Source organism: Alligator mississippiensis, chromosome 1 (assembly GCF_030867095.1).
Source record: "Alligator mississippiensis isolate rAllMis1 chromosome 1, rAllMis1, whole genome shotgun sequence".
Taxonomy (NCBI): Eukaryota; Metazoa; Chordata; order Crocodylia; family Alligatoridae; genus Alligator; species Alligator mississippiensis.
Genome location: NC_081824.1, coordinates 465,963,819 through 465,970,386, shown reverse-complemented (window position 1 = coordinate 465,970,386; position 6,568 = coordinate 465,963,819). Strand labels below are relative to the sequence as shown.

The following is a 6,568-nucleotide window of genomic DNA, read 5'->3' as shown; positions in this document are numbered from 1 at the left end:
CTGTGTGATGATGACCAGGCTGCAAGATCACCTCCACACGTGCATGCAGAACCCAAGGGGCCGTCCTCTGAGTGGGACTTGTGCAAATACAAGCTGCAGCTGGAAGCTGAGGAGTGCAAGGTCAAGCATGAGCTAGAGCTGAAGCGAATGGAGATGGTGGAGAAGGAGGCCCAGTGCCAGCACAAGGAGGGCCAGCGCCAGCACGGAGAGGTCCAGCACCAGCATGAGCATGGTGCCCAAGAGGCCATGTTCAAGGGCAAACACCATCATGCCGTACTCAGGATGCAGTCAAACCCTGGAGTTGCAGGCGCGTAGTGAGCCCCAGCTGCTCCCCTCAGGCTGAACACCCCAATCTTCCCTCACAACAAACATGGAGATGATCTAGAAGCCTTCCTAAAAAAAGTTTGAAAACTATGCATGCCACTGCAAGCTGGGAAAGGTCTTGAGCATATAATTAACCTCATCTCCCAAGAGTGCATCAGAAACTGCTGGGGATCAGGCTGGGACCAGGCAGCCAGCGAACAGGGACTGCCAACAGCGGAGCAGTTTGCGGCAGTTCACAGGCCAGTTGTGGGCAGGAGCACGTGGGGGCTTATGCCAGAGATTCAGGGAAGTGAAGGAGGAGGGGTGCTACTACGGGGTGACATGGAGCGCAGCCAAGGCCCCTGCCCTGCTGCTGCCTCCGGCCCGCAGCTCCTGGGAGGCCTCCACCGAGACAGGCCCCTTGGGTGGGTCGGCAGTGCCCTGAGCCCTGTCTGCGGGGGTTGCTGGGCGGGACCTCTGAGGCCTGGGGGTAGCGTCGGGGCCGGGAGTCTCTTGCCTGTGCCACCTGTGCCCGGATTGAGGCCCTGGAGGGGCAGGAGAGGGGACTCCAGGCAGAGGTGAGCAGGCTGAGGGGGATCAGGGCAATTGAAGAAGGGATTGATGGTTACTTTCATTCTCCTGGATAAGGGAGGAGCAGCAGGAGGTATGTGGGGGTGGGAGGGAAAGGGGCTGTGGGTTGGGAGTGAGGGGCACCGGCAGGGCTGGGGGGGCAGGGGGAAGGGTATATACCCCTTCCCCCACCCGGGTGTCTGCTTCTTTGCAATTGCAAAACCCTACCCCCATCCCCGCCTTGAAACAAACCTCCCTCCCATTTTCCCCCTATCCCTCCCACTCCTTGTGCCCAACATCCCTCCTGAACATAGATTATATTTCCTTCTGCTCCCCATTCCCACCTGACCCCCTCCCTCCCATGCCTGCACCCCAACCCCCCACAGGTTCCCAGTGTCCCCCAGCCTGACGGTGTTATTTATGTCAGCTCCCTTTTAAAAAGCTTTCATTCAGGTCTGAGCCTGCTGCCTCTAAAGAGGCGAGGTAGGCGCCTCCTCTTTTTCTTGATTTCGGCAGGCCCTGGCGTGACAACAGAAGCTGGTTTTCTTCTTATACTGAAGTCTGCATTGCCCTGGCTGTTCATTTCAGAGAACACGTTTGCTCCCTGCGGGAAGACTAGCTCTGCAGAAAGAGAAAAGCAAAGAAGCGTCGAGTGATTTACTCTGGATAGTAGCACTGCGAGCAAGCGTAGAAAACTGGGGAGCATTCAGAGGTGCATGCTGGCTGGACACGTGCCATTTGGAAGTCTAAATGAGGTTCTTTAATTTGGTTTTTACTAGTTATAACACCTCCTTTCCCACCAGCAGCAAAACTATGAGAAGATGTTGGACCATCCAAAGTCATGCTTCTGGAAGTCTGAGAACACCAAACTTACCTGTGCACTACATGAAACAGTTTTCTGGCTCAGAGATCATTGACTACAGACAGTAGCATGATGCATACACACAGGGCTGTACATTTAGGTTGAAAGGCAATCATTTGACTTGCTTTCTTAACGCATCATTTCCATGTGTGGTTGTCTACAGCTTGCATGTGTTGGGTTCTTTATTCAACAAAAAGGTCAAGGCAAATTCCTTTCCATTCAGCTGAGACAACCCCTTTACCTCCTCATGCACCAAGAACAGGGGTTGAGCTTTGCCTTTTGGCAGCAGAGGAGATTGCTGCTCCCTGAGCTCACAGGTACCTGTTCGCTAGCAATGGGAGACAGCTGTTTTCCAGAGAGGTGTGTGTGTGGGGAGGGGGACACTGGGGCGTTGGGCTGCTGGGTGCCAGAGGTGAGCAGAAAGAAGCCTGCTCAGCCTGCCTTTCTCCCCTCCCTTTGCATCCTCCCTCTCTTCACTGGCTCTGAAAGAGGGCTGGTAAATCCAGGGCAGGGCCTGATACTGCTGCTGATTTGATGGTGATGATAGTTTGACCTCGCAATGGTCAGGGATTGATGGTAGACTCTCCTCCTGCCACTCAAGATACCCAGCAGGCTTAGGGCTTGCCAAACACTGCAAGTGCAATGCCTACAATCAGGTAGCCCTCTGTGAAGGTGAAGCTGTTCTGTGGGTAATGCTCGGGATTTATACAGTGCTTTCCCCAGTAGGGTCTTTGACCATAAGTATGGCTTTAGGCATGACAAGAGTACAAATAAATAGTAAAGGTTAGCACGGGCATGCAAAACCTCAAACAACTGGTGGCCAGGATCCCAGGGACAGTACATTTAAAGGAAAAAGGAATCGGGGAATTTGGTTGTACCTTCGAGGGAATATTAAGGGCACGAGGATACGTCATCCCTGTGTGAGGAAGGTTAAGAATCACGTCAACCGACTGGCTTGGCTAAACAGCAAATGCTTTTGTGACTTGAAACTTAACAAGGAATCTCTCAAAATGGGGAAGCGTAGCTACAATACTACAGATGGCAATAAAGGAAAAACCCGGGCAGACCAAGGCACTGCAATACAGCTACTATGAGACACACAAGCACCCTTTGAAGTTAGATGTCAAGGACCAAAGGAAGTGTAGGTCCATTACTGATTGGGGAAAGGGAATTAAAATTGTTCAATGTGGAAAAGGCAACGTGTTTAATGACTTCTTATCTCAGTCCACATAAAATGTGTCCTAGAGGTCTCAAGGAACTGAGCATACGCTTAGGAAATCTGCAGATGATGCCAAGCGAGGTAGGACAGCAGAAGATCTGGAAGATAGGTTGAGGATTCTCAATGACCTTGACCAAATGGAAAAAATGGTCTTAAATTAATGAAAGAATAGTATAATAGTTACAGGAGTAGAGCAGAAGCTAAACATGAGTCATCCCTGCAATATTGTTACAAAAACTGAAACAGAATAAGAGCATGTGGGGCTGTGTTAACATGCATGTTGCATGCAAAGTAGGGGAAACCATTTTTCAATGATATTCAGCATTGGGGAGGCCTTAGCTGGAAAACTGTGGTCAGTTCAAGGCATCATGCTTTATAAGAAACAGAGAAACTGGAAAGAATCCAGAGAAGAGCAACAACAACGAGGAAAGGTCTAATATTGTCCTAGACAGGAAAAGTTGGAAGACCTGGATTATGTAATCCTGAGAAAATGGACGGGGTGTTAGAAATCTTCAAAAAGGTTGTTACTTGTAAAGAGGATCTCTAGTTGTCTGTGATTACAGCGGGTATACTAACGGGCTTATATTCCAACGGGGGCATTTAAGTTGGAAATGAGGAAATACTTCCTAACTCTCAGGTGGTGAAGTCATGAAACAGATTGCTGAGAGAGATTGTCAGGAAGGTGGGGCTGGGCACTGGGTCTCCTGCTCCCTTGATGAGTAGCCTTCCCACCTCTCCAATGAGCTTTTGCCCAGCCAAAGTGTCATGAATGATAGTACGGCCTAATGGGCGTACCTGACGTGTTCATGGCTTCAAACATGCTGAGCTGGAGCACAACCCCACCCAAAACTGCAGCTCTGTGGCTGTGGCCATGCTGTTTAGGCACACAAGGTGAAGTGGGATATAGCCCTGTGACTCAGTTTACATGCACGGGCAAGAAAGGAGCTGTGCCCATTTCAAACATCTAGTAAACTTCAGTCTTCTCCAGGAAGTTATTGAAGGCAAGGATGTCATCACTCACAAGGGGATTGGACATATCAGGACAAAAAACGGCTTCAGCCAATACTTAACTAACTGGAGGAGAGGGAGGCTGTACTGTGCTGCACCAGAATTAATACTGTGATGCTGAGTTTACACAAGTCATCACAAATACCTGGTGCAGAGATCATAGATTTTCAAGCAGGATGGATTTCAGGGAGTGGATCTGGACTGTGTCGTCCCTGTGGCTTTCTGGGCACCAGTCAGTGTATGGGTGATGCTCCCAGTTCGTTCTTCTGTTTCATTTGGCCCTGACTTCAGACAACTGGACACGTCAGCACTGGATCTCTAATTGTCAGTCTTTCCCAACTGCACCCATGCCATCCCAAAGGGGAGTAGAGGTGTGCTGACTCCTACCAGGTAACCAAGAGGGAGGTCTACTCCACCTGGCTATGAGATGAAACAAAACACTATTTCTAAAATGGATTCATAGGCATGTTCTTCTGCAAATATGAGGAGGATATCTGAACCTGCAAAAGGTTTTGCTCTCTTACCTTTGTGCTCTGAAATGACCTGCACAAGCTGGTACTTTTCTGCTTCCTCCACGTCTAGATGGTATTTTGTCATGATTTTTGAAATGACGTCTACAGTCCTGTCTTGGCTGGTTAACTGGAAAAAGCATTTTGCAATGAATGATTTTGCTTCTTTGTTTCTTGACATTTGTTTTCAGTTTATCTATCTGGCATGTTGGTTTGGTGTCTCATGGGTGAGGTACAGACAGTGCACGAATGGAAATTACAGAGATGGAAATAGCCTTGTGCACAGCACATCCTAGCAAAGGGTGACGGTTTCTGTGTGTATTTTACTCTACGAAGCTGCGTCTCTAGATTTGGTTTGTCCCTGGTGTAAAAAAGACCACTATGAAAGTTCTTTTATTTTGCCTCTGTCTCACTGAAATCTTTCATTGCAGCGTGATCACCCACATGTAGCAGAGTCCCAGAAGCCACTAGGCTGGTCCTATGCCATCAAGGCTTTTCTTGCCTAAATCTACCTTGTGCCAGTGAGATGGCACAAGCAGCAGCTGCATCACCATGCATCTGGCCCAGGGTTTCCCTCGAAACCGTTTCCCTTTCACTGCAAAGTGCCAGGGTTTATCTCTTAATGGTTTCCCACACAACCTTCTCACAAACAACTGGGAGAAACATGGGGAAAAGCAAATGACTCCAAAGCAGATAGACAACTGGCTCAACAGCCACAAGCAAAAGTCATTCTGCATGGATCCAGGTGGGAACGGCAGGAGGCTTTGAGTGGACTCCTACAGGGATCTGTCCTGGCTCCGCTGCTGTTCAGAGGATTTGGATGCAGGAATAAAGAGCTTCCTGAGCAAAGCTGCAGACAACACAGGACAGGGAAGGACAGCAAACGCACTGGGAGCACTGTCTGTTGGCTGCAGCTAGGGCTGGGGATTTGGAGTCGGGTGTGCTGATTGCTCTCGTGAGAACTAAAAAAACTGACAAGTTCCTGGATTTTGCTTCTGTGCTCGGGGTCCTACCTAGCACCACATTTGGGATTGGGCCTCCATCTCCTTGCTTTAACTGTCGTGGGTTATGGTTATTCTTGGTGTTTTGGGCATTGAGAATAGTAGTTGTGCAGGAGGTTGGTTTCTGCAGTATTAAGAATAGGTCAGACATAAATTGAGTGGAAAGGTTTAGTCAGGAATCATCCTGCCGTCAGCAGGGGGTTAGATTAGATGGCCTCCTGAGGTCTTCCAGCTCTACTTTTCTATAGGAGAAAATGAGGGATAATACACTATGATATTTAGAAGTGTATGCTCTTTGGGCTCCTAATTGTCTATTGCTATACAGCATCTTTCCGTGACTTGCCTCCAGGCTGTTCTTCAGTGTATCAGTCTGCCTACCTGTGCACACATGCCCATTCATACAAGTGGTGTGCATGGTTTCTTGTTACCTTAGTCAATGATTGAGGACAAGTGGTGGATATTATCCAGCTGAAAGCCCAGAGAAAAGTTTGGGAGGTGGAATGTACTTTGACTACTAAAATGCCAATGTCAATTCTCCTAAGAATCAAGGGCATGAGGTGGCCCCTAATATTTCAAAGCTTTGTCTTGGTGTGAAACAGAGCAGCAGAGAATTTACATATAACTTGTCATCCAGAGTGAACACACATCCAGTAATAAATCTACACAGCTCTTCCACAGCACTTACCAGAATACCTTTGTATGCAGCACCTTTGCCGCTCTGCAATGTGCAGCGAACGATACGGGCTTCTCCGTTCTTCTGGGAGTAAGGTGCAGACCGAGCAGATCAGAGGTGGAGGAAGGAGGAGGTAATGAAGGTGTGGCCGTGGAAGGTAGGCATGAATGAGATGATGAGCATTCAGAGACGTACATAATGAAAAATAAAAGAAGGGAAAAAGTCACAAACATGGTGGAAGCAGTAGGGAGGAAAGAGCAGAACCAGAAGCAGGTATTTTGGGTCTATGCCTGGTTCTTGAATGTTGTTAGTGGTGGTGTCCTACCTACAGGAGTAACTTGGTTTGGTATTTGCAATGAAGTATTCATATTTAGTATTCCATCTACAATTAACACCCCTGAAACACGGAAGACATCGATTTTG

The 6,568-nt window shown here is 48.4% G+C and overlaps 1 long non-coding RNA gene across 1 annotated transcript; it reads right to left on the bottom strand.

The window, feature by feature from the left end:
- Window positions 1-1,267: 1,267 nt before the first annotated feature.
- Window positions 1,268-6,224, bottom strand: LOC132250297 (uncharacterized). Its single transcript, XR_009461977.1, has 3 exons — window positions 6,158-6,224; window positions 4,487-4,601; window positions 1,268-1,494 (listed from the first exon to the last, which is right to left on the bottom strand). It is a non-coding gene; the product is annotated as an uncharacterized LOC132250297 (long non-coding RNA).
- Window positions 6,225-6,568: the final 344 nt, after the last annotated feature.